The sequence below is a fragment of the Lepidochelys olivacea genome, assembly GCF_965140295.1.
Source record: "Lepidochelys olivacea isolate rLepOli2 genome assembly, chromosome: 22".
In the NCBI taxonomy this organism is placed as follows: Eukaryota; Metazoa; Chordata; order Testudines; family Cheloniidae; genus Lepidochelys; species Lepidochelys olivacea.
In genome coordinates this window covers 3756214-3771464 of record NC_140432.1, presented here as the reverse complement: position 1 = coordinate 3771464, position 15251 = coordinate 3756214, and the positions used below count along the sequence as shown (strand labels likewise).

The window sequence follows — 15251 nt, the reverse complement described above, 5'->3', positions numbered from 1 at the left end:
TTTCACAAGTCCTGCAATTCACAATTCTAATAGCTACTTGAGATCTCGCCAGATGCTGCTGACAGGAGTGGGGAAGGTCAGTAGGAGAGACAGAGAGGCAATGTCAGGTAGGGAAGGAGTTGGTGGGGCAGGACAGGGAGCTAGGTATATTTGAGGAAGGGAGAGAACTGGATACAGGCCACTACCCAGGGCAGGAAGGGAGGGGCCAAGAAAGACAGCCATGGACAATACCCAGGGGGAGAGCAATGGTGTGGGAGCTGGGGACAGTGCCCAGAGGTAGAGCAGGGGTGGGGGAGCTGGGGACAGTGCCCAGAGGTAGAGCAGGGGTGGGGGACCTGGAGACAGTGTCCAGGGTTGAGGGGAGCTGGGGCAGGTCCAGGCGTGGGGGAGATGGAATCAAAGAATCATAGAATATCAGGGTTGGAAGGGACCTCAGGAGGTCATCTAGTCCAACCCCCTGCTCAAAAGCAGGACCAATCCCCAATCAAATCATCCCAGCCAGAGCTTAGTCAAGCCTGACCTTAAAAACTTTTAAGGAAGGAGATTCCCCCACCTCCCTAGGCAACGCATTCCAGTGTTTCACCACCCTCCTAGTGAAAAAGTTTTTCCTAATATCCAACCTAAACCTCCCCCATTGCAACTTGAGACCATTACTCCTTGTCCTGTCCTCTTCTACCACTGAGAATAGTCTAGAACCATCCTCTCTGGAACCACCTCTCAGGTAGTTGAAAGCAGCTATCAAATCCCCCCTCATTCTTCTCTTCTGCAGACTAAACAATCCCAGTTCCCTCAGCCTCTCCTCATAAGTCATGTGTTCCAGACCCCTAATAATTTTTGTTGCCCTTTGCTGGACTCTTTCCAATTTATCCACATCCTTCTTGTAGTGTGGGGCCCAAAACTGGACACAGTACTCCAGATGAGGCCTCACCAATGTCGAATAGAGGGGGACGATCACGTCCCTCGATCTGCTCGCTATGCCCATACTTATACATCCCAAAATGTCATTGGCCTTCTTGGCAACAAGGGCACACTGCTGACTCATATCCAGCTTCTCATCCACTGTCACCCCTAGGTCCTTTTCCGCAGAACTGCTAGCCTAGCCATTCAGTCCCTAGTCTGTAGCTGTGCATTGGGTTCTTCCGTCGTAAGAGCAGGACCCTGCACTTATCCTTATTGAACCTCATCAGATTTCTTTTGGCCCAAATCCTCCAATTTGTCTAGGTCCCTCTGTATCCTATCCCTGCCCTCCAGCATATCTACCACTCCTCTTAGTTTAGTATCATCTGCAAATTTGCTGAGAGTGCAATCCACACCATCCTCCAGATCATTTATGAAGATATTGAACAAAACTGGCCCCAGGACCGACCCCTGGGGCACTCCACTTGACACCGGCTGCCAACTAGACATGGAGCCATTGATCACTACCCGTTGAGCCCGACAATCTAGCCAACTTTCTACCCTCCTTATAGTGCATTCATCCAGCCCATACTTCTTTAACTTGCTGACAAGAATACTGTGGGAGACCGTGTCAAATGCTTTGCTAAAGTCAAGAAACAATACGTCCACTGCTTTCCTTTCATCCACAGAGCCAGTAATCTCATCATAGAAGGCGATTAGATTAGTCAGGCATGACCTTCCCTTGGTGAATCCATGCTGACTATTCCTGATCACTTTCCTCTCATGTAAGTGCTTCAGGATTGATTCTTTGAGGACCTGCTCCATGATTTTTCCAGGGACTGAAGTGAGGCTGACTGGCCTGTAGTTCCCAGGATCCTCCTTCTTCCCTTTTTTAAAGATTGGCATTACATTAGCCTTTTTCCAGTCATCTGGGACTTCCCCCGTTCACCACGAGTTTTCAAAGATAATGGCCAATGGCTCTGCAATCACAGCTGCCAGTTCCTTTAGCACTCTCGGATGCAACTCGTCCGGCCCCATGGGCTTGTGCACGCCCAGCTTTTCTAAATAGTCCCTAACCACCTCTTTCTCCACAGAGGGCTGGCCATCTATTCCCCATGTTGTGATGCCCAGCGCAGCAGTCTGGGAGCTGACCTTGTTAGTGAAGACAGAGGCAAAAAAAGCATTGAGTACATTAGCTTTTTCCACATCTCTGTCACTAGGTTACCTCCCTCATTCATTAAGGTGCCCACACTTTCCTTGGCTTTCTTCTTGTTGCTAACATACCTGAAGAAACCTTTCTTGTTACTCTTAACATTTCTCGCTAGCTGCAGCTCCAGGTGCGATTTGGCCCTCCTGATTTCATTCCTACATGCCCGAGCAATATTTTTATACTCTTCCCTGGTCATATGTCCAACCTTCCACTTCTTGTAAGTTTCTTTTTTATGTTTAAGATCTGCTAGGATTTCACCATTAAGCCAAGCTGGTCGCCTGCCATATTTACTATTCTTTTGACACAGTGTCCAGGGGTCGGGGGAGATGGAGACAGTGTCCAGGGGTGGGGGGAGATGGAGACAGTGTTCAGGGGTGGGGGGAGATGGAGACAGTGTCCAGGGGTGGGGGGAGATGGAGAAAGTGTCCAGGGTTGAGGGGTGGTGGGCCAGGTCCAGGGGTGGGGGACCTGGAGACAGTGTCTAGGGGTGGGGGACCTGGAGACAGTGTTCAGGGTTGAGGGGAGCTGGGGCAGGTCCAGGCATGGGGGAGCTGGAGACAGTGTCCTGGGGTGGGGGAGCTGGAGACAGTGTCCAGGGGTGGGGGGAGATGGAGACAGTGTCCAGGGGTGGGGGGAGATGGAGAAAGTGTTCAGGGTTGAGGGGAGCTGGGGCAGGTCCAGGCGCGGGGGAGATGGAAACAGTGTCTAGGGGTGGGGGACCTGGAGACAGTGTTCAGGGTTGAGGGGAGCTGGGGCAGGTCCAGGCATGGGGGAGCTGGAGACAGTGTCCTGGGGTGGGGGAGCTGGAGACAGTGTTCAGGGGTGGGGGGAGATGGAGACAGTGTCCAGGGTTGAGGGGTGCTGGGCCAGGTGCAGGGGTGGGGGAGATGGAGACAGTGTCCATGAGGAAGCAGTGGAATGTGTTGGGGCGAATGCTTGGCACGGCCTGGGGCAGTGTGGGCAAGTGTCACCGGTCACCTGGGGAGGAGGGTGTTCCACAGTTTGTGCACATTTTGGTGAATTTCCTGACAGACAAAGCCACCCACATATCTGTGTGCCTGCATGCATGCGCACACATCCAATGCAGTGAGCTGTAGCTCACAAAAGCTTAGGCTCAAATAAATTGGTTCGTCTCTAAGGTGCCACAAGTCCTCCTTTTCTTTTTACACTCAAAGCAGTGACTCTCCCTGTGTGTGTGTGGTTTTTTTTAATAGCTCATGATGTTTAAGTCAGACTCATTATTTGTGGGGAGAAGGGTCAGTCTCATGGTTTTTGGACTGGCAGGGCTGGGAATATAGCCTATAAATAAACTACTCTTCGATGTGAACAGCTCTTTCCTAGTTAACACCATCTCAGTCTGAGTGTCAAAACACATTCACACCTAAGTAAAGATTGTAATTAACTAGCACATGACAAAAAGAGGTGCTAAACCAAAGCCCAGCAAGCAGAGATGTGAGAGGGGAGTTCATGGCTACACCAGCCTTCTCTTTTATTTGTCATTTTCAGAACTGGAACATAATGAATCCCCAACCCCAGCAGCATGCTGGATTTCAGCCCAACTGATCAAATACAAACGCTTGCAAACAAACGTCGGGCAATGTTCATTCTAGCTGGACACAAAAGAGAGGACTGCAAAGCAAGGAGGCTCGTGATGAATCCCTGCTGGCAGCTCCCCAGGTCTGTGCTGGAGCAGAGCTGGAGGAGGTACTTGCAGGAGTTTAGCAGAGTAGCTCTTTATAAAATGTCAGCTGACAGGAGGAGCAGCCTGAGCTTCCATTGGGAGTGAGCATAATGCTCACTAACGCGAGGAGCTTACAGCGCTGGCTAAACAGCTCCTGGGACCATGCAGACAGGTGCTGGGCAAACGTCTTTCTAGCCCTTCCAAAACACTTCAAGGCTGACTTGGTTGAAACACTCCTAGCTGCCCCAGGACTCAGGAAATGATTCCATTGGGCCTGAGCAAAGTACCAAGGCCAAACAGCAAAAATGAAGCTGTTTGTACACCAATGCGAGGAGCCCAGGTAACAAAATGGAGGAACTAGAGCTACTGCTGCAGGAAGTGAAACCGGGTATTCTAGGGAGAACAGAAACAGGGTGGAATAGTCGTCACGACTGGACTACGGGTATGGAAGGGGATGTGCTGCTTAGGAAAGACCGAAATAAAGGTAAAGGTGGTGGAGTAGCATTGTAGATCAATGAGGAGGTAGAATGTAAAGAAGTAAGAAGCGATGGGATGGATAAGACAGAGTCCGTCTGGGCAAAAATTACATTGGGGAAGAAAACTATTAGAGCCTCCCCTGGGATAGTGCTTGGGGTGTGCTATAGACCGCCGGGATCTAATTTGGATATGGATAGAGCCCTCGTTAATGTTTTTAATGAAGTAAATACTAATGGAAACTGCGTGATCATGGGAGACTTTAACTTCCCAGATATAGACTGGAGGACAAGTGCTAGTAATAATAATCAGGCTCAGATGTTCCTAGATGCGATAGCTGATGGATTCCTTCACCAAGTAGTTGCTGAACTGACTAGAGGGGATGCCATTTTAGATTTGGTTTTGGTGAGTCGTGAGGACCTCATAGAAGAAATGGTTGTAGGGAACAATCTGGGTTCAAGTGATCATGAGCTAATTCAGTTCAAACTGAACGGAAGGATTAACAAAAGTAATCTGCAACTAGGGTTTTTGATTTCAAAACGGCTGACTTTCAAAAATTAAGGAAATTAGTTAGGGAAGTGGATTGGACTGAAGAACTTATGGTTCTAAAGGCAGAGGAGGCCTGGGATTACTTTAAATCAAAGCTGCAGAAGCTATCAGAAGCCTGCATCCCAAGAAAGGGGAAAAAATTCATAGGCAGGAGTTGTAGACCAAGCTGGATGAGCAAGCATCTCAGAGAGGTGATTAAGAAAAAGCAGAAAGCATACAGGGAGTGGAAGATGGGAGGGATCAGCAAGGAAAGCTACCTTATTGAGATCAGAACATGTAGGGATAAAGTGAGACAGGCTAAAAGTCAAGAAGAGTTGGACCTTGCAAAGGGAATTAAAACCAATAGTAAAAGGTTCTATAGCCGTATAAATAAGAAGAAAACAAAGAAAGAAGAAGAGGGACCGCTAAACACTGAGGATGGAGTGGAGGTTAAGGATAATCTAGGCATGGCCCAATATCTGAACAAATACTTTGCCTCAGTCTTTTATGAGGCTAATGAGGAACTTAGGGATAATGGTAGGATGGCAAATGGGAAGGAGGATATGGACGTAAATAATACCACATCCGAGGTAGAAGCCAAACTCGAACAGCTTAATGGGACTAAATCGGGGGGCCCAGATAATCTTCATCCGAGAATATTAAAGGAACTGACACATGAAATTGCAAGCCCATTAGCAAAAAATGTTAATGAATCTGTAAACTCAGGGGTTGTATCGTATGATTGGAGAATTGCTAACATAATTCCTATTTTTAAGAAAGGGAAAAAAAGTGATCCAGGTAACTACAGGCCTGTTAGTTTGACATCTGTAGTATGCAAGGTCTTGCAAAAAAATTTGAAGGAGAAAGTAGTTAAAGACATTGAGGTCAATGGTAAATGGGACAAAATACAACATGATTTTACAAGAGGTAGATCGTGCTAAACCAACCTGATCTCCTGCTTTGAGAAAGTAACAGATTTTTTAGACAAAGGAAACACAGTGGATCTAATTTACCTAGATTTCAGTAAGGCGTTTGATACCATGCCACATGGGGAATTATTCGCTAAATTGGAAAAGATGGGGATCAATATGAAAATTGAAAGGTGGATAAGGAATTGATTAAAGGGGAGACTACAACGGGTCCTATTGAAAGGTGAACTGTCAGGCTGGAGGGAGGTTACCAGGGGAGTTCCTCAAGGATCAGTTTTGGGACCAATCTTATTTAATCTTTTTGTTACTGACCTCAGCACAAAAAGTGGGAGTGTGCTAATAAAGTTTGCGGATGATACAAAGCTGGGAGGTATTGCCCATTTAGAGAAGGACCGGACGATCATACAGGAAGATTCAGATGACCTTGTAAACTGGAGTAATAGTAATAGGATGAAATTTAATAGTGAGAAGTGTAAGGTTATGCATTTAGGGATTAATAACAAGAATTTTAGTTATAAGCTGGGGACGCATCAATTAGAAGTAATGGAGGAGGAGAAGGACCTTGGAGTATTGTTGATCATAGGATGACTATGAGCTGCCAATGTGATATGGCCATGAAAAAAGCTAATGCGGTCTTGGGATGCATCAGGAGAGGCATTTCCAGTAGAGATAAGGAGGTTTTAGTACCGTTATAGAAGGCACTGGTGAGACCTCACCTGGAATACTGTGTGCAGTTCTGGTCTCCCATAGAATCATAGAATATCAGGGTTGGAAGGGACCTCAGGAGGTCATCTAGTCCAACCCCTGCTCAAAGCAGGACCGATCCCCGACTAAATCTTCCCAGCCAGGGCTTTGTCAAGCCTGACCTTAAAAACTTCTAAGGAAGGAGATTCCACCACCTCCCTAGGTAACACATTCCAGTGTTTCACCACCCTCCTAGTGAAAAAGTTTTTCCTAATATCCAACCTAAATCTCCCATGTTTAAGAAGGATGAATTCAAACTGGAACAGGTACAGAGAAGAGCTACTAGGATGATCTGCGGAATGGAAAACTTGTCTCTGGAGGATCGTGTGGATTGCACTCTCAGCAAATTTGCGGATGATACTAAACTGGGAGGAGTGGTAGATACGCTGGAGGGGAGGGATAGGATACAGAAGGACCTAGACCAATTGGAAGATTGGGCCAAAAGGAATCTGATGAGGTTCAATAAGGATAAGTGCAGGGTCCTGCACTTAGGACGGAAGAACCCAATGCACAGCTACAGACTAGGGACCGAATGGCTAGGCAGCAGTTCTGCGGAAAAGGACCTAGGGGTGACAGTGGACGAGAAGCTGGATATGAGTCAGCAGTGTGCCCTTGTTGCCAAGAAGGCCAATGGCATTTTGGGATGTATAAGTAGGGGCATAGCGAGCAGATCGAGGGACGTGATCGTTCCCCTCTATTCGACATTGGTGAGGCCTCATCTGGAGTACTGTGTCCAGTTTTGGGCCCCACACTTCAAGAAGGATGTGGATAAATTGGAGAGAGTCCAGCGAAGGGCAACAAAAATGATTAGGGGACTGGAACACATGAGTTATGAGGAGAGGCTGAGGGAGCTGGGATTGTTTAGCCTGCAGAAGAGAAGAATGAGGGGGGATTTGATAGCTGCTTTCAACTACCTGAAAGGGGGTTCCAAAGAGGATGGCTCTAGACTGTTCTCAATGGTAGCAGATGACAGAACGAGGAGTAATGGTCTCAAGTTGCAGTGGGGGAGGTTTAGATTGGATATTAGGAAAAACTTTTTCACTAAGAGGGTGGTGAAACACTGGAATGAGTTACCTAGGGAGGTGGTAGAATCTCCTTCCTTAGAGGTTTTTAAGGTCAGGCTTGACAAAGCCCTGGCTGGGATGATTTAACTGGGAATTGGTCCTGCTTTGAGCAGGGGGTTGGACTAGATGACCTTCTGGGGTCCCTTCCAACCCTGATATTCTATGATTCTATGATTCTATTCTATGATTCTATGATTCTTATAAAAGGAGACGCAAGGAGCTTGGCTTGTTTAGCCGAACCAAAAGAAGGTTGAGGGGAGATATGACTGCTCTCCATAGCCCAGTGGTTCAGGCACACAGCAGAGAAGTGGCAGATCCCTGTTCAGATCCTTTCTTCTCTTCAGGCATAGGGATCCTAAGCACCTCACTCAGGCTTTGGGAATCCCATTGATTTTCTAGGCTCCTAACACCTAAGTCCCCCTTCAGATCTAGCCTCCAGTCTAGATAAAAATGTCCCACTTCCTTGGTAGTTTGTTCCAAAGGTTAATCACCCTTGTTAAAACTTTATACCTAATTTCTAATTTGAATTTGTCTGGCTTCATCTTGCATCAACTGGTTCTTGTTCTGCCTTTCTCTGCTTCGTGGAAGAGTCCTTTAGTAGGGGGTATTTTCACCATACACTATAATCAAGTCACTTCTCAATCATCTTTTTGATCAGCTAAACAGACTGAACACTTTAAGTCTCTCACTATGAGGCATTTTCTCCAGCCGGCAAATAATTTTTGTGGCTCTTTTCTGCATCCTTTCCAATTTTTCAAATTTTTAAAATGTGGACACCAGCACAAAACTCACTATTCCATTATCCATCCCACCAATACCATGTGCAGAGGTAAAATCCCCTCCCTGCTCCTACTCACTATTCCCCTCTTTATACAGCCAAGGATAGCATTAGCCCTTTTTGCTTGTCTACTGTGAGCCCTACATCCTTTTCAGGATGTTTCCAGGATACAGTCCCCATTCTGTGGTATGGCTTGCATTCCTTGTCCTTAGATGTATTACTTTGCACCTGTGTGTATTAAATCACATTTTGTTTGAATGAGCCCAAGTTGTACAGAGAGGTCTGTATGACTGCCCTGTCCTTAGCATTATTTACCACTTTGTCAATCCTTGTGACTGCCCTGTCCTTAGCATTATTTACCACTTTGTCAATCCTTGTGTCAGCCACAAATTTGATCAGAAGTGATTTTATATTTACTTCCAGTTCATTGATGAGGGCCTATAACCAATCCCTGCAGAGCCCCACAAGAAACACCCCCATTCAGAGAGGATTCTTCTTTGACCATTAAACTTTCTGAGGTCTGTCAGTTAGCCTTTTCATAATTAAATTAACACATGCTCTATTCATATTGCAAAACGCCAATTTTTTAATCAGAATGTCATGCAGTACTCAGTCAAATGCCTTACAAATGTATATTGCATTTATGCAGTTACTTTTATCAACCAAACATGCTATCTCATCAAAAATGAAATCAGGTTAGTTTGCCGAGACCTATTTTCCAATAAACCATATTGACTGGCATTAATTATTTTCCTAACCTTTAATTCAATTAAATCCTGTATCAGCTTTTCCATTATTTTGCCTAGGGTTGACGTTGACTGGCCTCTAGATACCCGGGTCATCCCAGTTGTCCTTTTTGAATATTAGCAAAACATTGGCACTTTTCCAGTCTTCTGGAATTTCCCCAGTATTCTGAGATTTTTAAAAATTAACACCAGTGCACCAGAGCTCTCCTCGGTCAGCTCTTTTAGGACTCCTGGGTACAAGTTATCCACACTTGCTGGTTTTAAAATGTTTATCCCTAATAGATTTTGTCTAGCAGACTTCTCAGTTACTAATGGACTGGAAAGTACTTCATGAGTATATAATTTTGTTTCTTTCCAAATGCACAGCAGAAATATTTACTGAACACTTCTGCCTTTTCTGCAACATTATTAATAATTTTACCATCTCCATCTAGTAAGGGCCTATCCTATTGCTAGGATTTGTTTTGCACATACTGGAGGGCTGACTGATTGTGATTTTTATGCTGGCAGAGTTGTTCACCTAGATGAAGCATAGCCTGATGGATGCATTGGAGTTCTAAATATTTGTGATGAACTATTTTCCTATCTCTGATATAAGCTGAATTAACACAATCAGGGCCACGTTTTCCAAAGGGCTCACTCTGTTTGTAGAATGTTGGACTCTCTTGAAAATCTGTCCCCACACATCTATAACCCATGGGAGAGGGAGTGAAGAGAAGGGTGGTCCTGGAGATATTGCTGACTGGGCATTCTCCCAGTTAGTGCCCCCGGAAAAATTCACTCAGCTGATTTCAGAGAAGTGATGTTGGAGGTTTTTGTTTACCTTTTAGTGTGTTTAGCGATTGGGCTAATAACATCACAGAATAGCACAACAGAAAAAAAATTTAAATCTCACTTCGGAGTTACTCTGTGTGCTGTGTATTATTGTCCATACTTCTCTTAGCTTGGACCATGAAACCTGATGATCACTTTCATTTTTGTGCCTAGCGATTGGCCAGTTTCGTGGAGGGTATTTCATGCACTAACACAGCACTCCAACATTTGTGCTCCAAACACTGCAGGGAACAATTTATGTTTTTTGGGGGGGTTTTAAACTGGTTCCACTGGAATTTTAAAAAAATATTCCTAAATTCGAGGCCAAATTTGGTCTGACATTGTCCCTTTTGCTTGCCTGCTTTTTTATAGACTGGAAATATACTGTGGCAGAGAGCAATATTTTTCTGGCTTTCTGTTCTTGCTGTTAGTCTGGATCGTAAAAGATCTCCGTGACGCTTATGAAGAGTAGATCTGTTGGCGGGAGTTGCAGATTTGTTTTTGTACCTGCTGCTTTCACTTGTATAGAAATGAATTTCTGATGGGGGAAATGCTCTCTCTCTTTTCAGGTGCTTTGGCTCTGACTGAAAGAAGGAGGTTTTGTTTTACTGGCAGAGGAAGAGCAGAGGCGAGAGGTTCAAAGGACTGGCAGCTCCCAGAGCACACTCCAAACAGTAAGACTCATCATACTTCTATAGCTTCAAGTAAATGAACAAAATAAATCAGAATAATTTCAATAAGTGGCACAGATAAATTAACAAAGCAGGGTCCTTTACACATGGAATAGGCCAGGAGTGACCTTACTGAAGTTTTAATGGGGACACTGGCAATATATTTGTCATAATTTTTAAGATAATTATAATAAAATAACCCCAGGGCAGCCAGATATTGACTTAGCAAAATGGTGTTAATCCATCATATTATAACAGGGTTACTCATGAGTCCTTGATTACTGCTGTTTGTTTAAAACAAGTACACAAAGTGTGTGTTTTGGGAAAAAATCCAAACTTTTAATTGTCTCAGCTTCTAATAACTGGAGCCTGAAAGGATGCCATACGCACAACTGTTACTGCTACCTGTGGAAAATTTGCTAGTTTTTAAAACGTTTTTGTTGATAAGCTTTTAAATCAGACCATACACAGAGTCTTTCTCCAAAAGGTCAACTGTGTTTTAAAAATGAAAAAAGGTTAAAAAGAAAATGACCAAAAGTATACACCATTATTACTGCCAAATTTACAAGAGCAATAGTTTGTGATCTGAGTCAAAAATTGCCAGAAGTTAAAAAACACAAACCCTAAGAATATAGAAAACAATCAAATGAAATGTGTCTGAAATCAGTGCTATCAGAATTCTCTGTGCAGTGTAAGGCCCTGAACTCGTAACCACTCCAAAGGGACAGCCCACAGACAGAAAATTGCTCAACTGAGTGCTTGCAGGAACAGGGTTCAAACTGGTGTCCAATTCAGGATGCTCTGGGGGCACTGAAGAAACCACAAAGTTAGCTGAAAGTTACTTGCTTCATCCTGAGTGCTACCTGTGATGGGTTACCCCGGGGTGCAACCTGGCACTGGGGTACCACTGAGCCCTCTGACCAACCAGCCTGGGCTCCCTCTCACACTGTGCTGCTGTGACAAGCTGCAGACCCGCTCCCGGTCCTACACTTCCCCCAGCATTCACACAGGTAGGGACACACCCAGCTGCAGTTACATGCTCTCTGACCAGCCACTGCATAAACCAACAATAGAGAGGCTGCAGCCAAAATAACCACCAGCTTCCCAGCCTAGGACCTCACAGCTGTACCGTCCTGCTCTGGTCCAAACCTCAAACCGGTATGAAGGTATTATCCAGTTTGCCTCCCCCGCAATGTGGAGAGGAAATGCAACAAGCCTGTGTTAAACCAAGCTGAGATTTTTCCCCAGACATTTCACTTAAAGGCACACTGAGTTTAAATTAAAACATAAAACAGGTTTATTAACAACAAAAGATAGATTTCAGTGATTATAAGGGATAGCAAACAGATCAAAGCAGATCACCTAGCAAATAAAGAAAAATGCAAACTAAGCTTAACATATTAGATTGAATATGCATTAGTAGTTTCTCACCTGAGTGATGGTACAAGCAGGCTGCAGATTCTTAAGGTACAAACTGCACTTGCTTTGCAGCTTGGAATCCCCAAGCTTTTCATACACAGGCTAGAAATCCCTTTAGCCTGGGTCCAGCACTTCCCCCGGTTCAGTCTTTTGTTCCTTCCGTGTTTCCAGGAGTTTTCTTGGGTGGGGAGTGAAGAACAACACATGATGTCACTCCCTGCCTTAAATAGCTTTAGCATATGGTAGGAACCCTTTGTTTCAAAACTTGGTTCCCAGACAAGTTTGTGGAAAAATATAGACACCCCAAAATGGAGTCCAGAGTCATGTGGCCTGGTCACATGCCCTTGCATACCTTGCTGAGTCCTAGCAGCCATTACTTACAGGCTGTCTGGAATGTTCACAGGAAGGTTACATTCTTCCAGGCTCCATTGTTTTTGCTGATGGGCCATCAGCACTGTCTGGCTTCTTCATTGTTATATTTGAAGGGCTAGTTATGGGTGTCACCCAAAGTAAGCACATTTGAAATACAGACACATAGTCAATATTCACAACTTCACATACAAAAATGATATGTGTATACAAATAGGATAATCATATTCAGCAAATCATAACTTTTCCAATGACACCTCACATGACTTGTCTTGTACAAAATGCATCATAATTATACCATAATCATATAATAATAATATCACTGTGAAGAATATGAGGTGTAGAGTGTCATACTACCTACAAAACCTTTGTCTTAATATAACCCCACAGTTAGGTAGAAGAAACAAAACTTCTGTAGCTCCAAACCGTGCATGTTTTTTTCTTAAAACATGAACTTCTGTCATCTCTCTGGCCTCTCTCTTCTTAACTAGGAAATATTAGGGCCTGAGCATCTTGTGAGAAAATCCTTTTCTGTTCTTTTAATCAGATATAAAACTTACCTTGATCCAGAGCACAGTCCAAAGATTTCTGTATCCCTCTCTTTTAACAGAACCGTCTTGCCTCAGTAATGTTTTAAAATTTTCTTCTAATAAACCATGTAAAGCGATGAGAGGATTATATTTTGCAGGACCCTCTATGAGACCTAATCAGAGGTTAGCCCTTCCAGATGTGCTGTTGGAATGATCTTTGGGGCAGTTTTCTGGCCTGTGTTATGCAGGAGGTCAGACTAGAAGATCACAATGGTCCCTTATGGCCTTGGTATCTATGAATCATAGCCTCTACCAAATGATATTAGGACTAAGGGCAATGCCATTTTGTGTTACCGTGTTATGCCAGATTTCACAGTAGTGTAGGTCAATTTCTAACCGAATCTGGTTCTTTAGTAAGATGTAAGTGATGGTTTCTGTTTTTTTCTACAAATTCATGAACCATTTTAACCTGAGGAAAGGTGACATCATGTTTATTATACTTTGTGCTTATAAAATTATGTGAATTACTCAATTAACCCCTTTTTTTTATTGGAAGTAAGTGACTCAGGAGACAGGGCTAATCCCCAGAGAGGAACCCCCCATACTTGAAGATTCTTTTCCAGTTCCATTCATAGGAGATTGACTACAATGTTCCAGTTGACCCTGCTGGCTAGATTTCTCAGGATGATGTCTTTCTTCCTTGATCCCATCTGGCCCAAGGATTTGATTGTTCCTTTGGACAGTGCCCTGAACAATGGGGGCAGAGATTGTATGTAGAGTAGCCCCTGGAAGTCCTGTGCCCTAGAGAGGCTCTGAGGCACAGTTCCCTCCCCACTTGGATGGTAGCAATGACCTAGATCTGCATCCAATTATGAACCCTCCTGCACCAGCTCCATTGAATTGGCCAGCACACTGTAAGGGACGGAGTCAGGACTCCACCCATTCCCCATCACTCCCCTCCCACCTGCTCCAGAGCCGGGGCAAGCAGGTGCACAACGTGTGACTCTTGCATGCCCTATTCCCCTGTGTGGGTGTTCAAGCCAAGTCACAACCTAGCCCTAGGGAATTACCCGAGACTCTCCAAGAGAGAAACCAGGGCCCCGAGACAGCCGGGCGTGTGGCTAGCTCTAAGCACTTGACTGAAGTCATTGGAGCTGCCTTACATGTTTAAAGTTCTGCACACACCTAAGAACTTCGTTGAATCAGGCCTGATGATGAGAACTCCTAGCAGAAACTGGAGAAAAAAATCACAATGATTTAAAATACAAATATGATTAGCCTGATAGCCACCATCAGATACCTCCCTCCTCAGTGGCAGTGAGCGATGGCTCCAGCATAGCACGCTTAGCAACAGCCAGATATTTTCCTTTTCGTCTAGTGATGGGGCTGCTAGATCAGGAGGTTCTCAGCAAAGGCAGAATCTTCACAGTGCTCACTGAAAACTGCAGAGTAGTTGGAAACATTTCAGCTCATTTTAGAACCCCAGAGGCTTGAACATTTGTGTATTTAATCCAGTGTTGTGTTTAGAGAGCACAGGGGGTGCAGGGGGAGGGGGGAGAGAGAGAGAAAATACACTTTTCAAAGTAGAGGTGAACTAGGAAATTATGTTTTCTTGAACTCTGGAAAACTAGGGACCCTGCCTGAAGCCAAACAGCCAAGCAATTCAGGGTTTAGGCTGAAAGTCCGAGTTGATGTTCCACCACTGATTGCATCACTGTGCTTGCCGTTGGGAAAAGCTGCATGGCTTGTGCACAATTTCATGCACCTTTCTCAGGATCTGGCAATTCACTGATTCTTTGCTTGGACTTCCCTTGCTGTTGTAAGTATAGGTCACCTCTGTATCCCCTACACACACATTTTATGGTTTATTTTTTGGAGAACATGAAAAAGAAAATATGGTAAACATAGAATATAATTACAGGCTTTCAAAATTATTTGTGACTCCCTGATTGGTTGAAGGTTTGTACAGTAGCTATATAATTTGGCTCTTAAAATTGGTAGTTTTTTTCTGATAGGATTTAAAAAGCTGTAAATATGGCTGCTGATTCAGACTTCTAACTTCCCTGTAAACATGCAAATAGAGAGAGTTTGAAATGGGAGCAGTTGACTAAACAGCTTCTGTTACAATGTATTGTGTGAATGTTAATTTAATAGCAAATCAGCGATGCTGTAATCAGCTGGTTCAGTGCCTCTGTCCTGTAGGCAGAGAGGCCTAGATCCTCAAAGGTATTTAGGCACTGAATTCCCATGGGAATTAGGTGCCTACATACCTTTGATTATCTGGGCCAGGCAGCCCATGTGCTAAAGATGTGCATGACATTTTTGGAAGTCTCACTGCAGCCTCCATTTTTTAAAACACTTTTTGTTTGGGATTTTTGCATTTTACAGGGAAACCAAG

General features: G+C 44.4%; 1 protein-coding gene across 7 annotated transcripts in view; it reads left to right on the top strand.

The window, feature by feature from the left end:
* Positions 1-15251, top strand: part of PKNOX2 (PBX/knotted 1 homeobox 2) — a 689215-nt gene that overhangs the window by 294286 nt on the left and 379678 nt on the right. For all 7 annotated transcript variants that reach the window (XM_084611724.1, XM_084611727.1, XM_084611723.1 and 4 more), the window contains one exon: positions 10434-10538. The gene's annotated coding sequence lies outside the window, so the exon portion shown is untranslated. The remainder of the gene's footprint in view (positions 1-10433; positions 10539-15251) is intronic.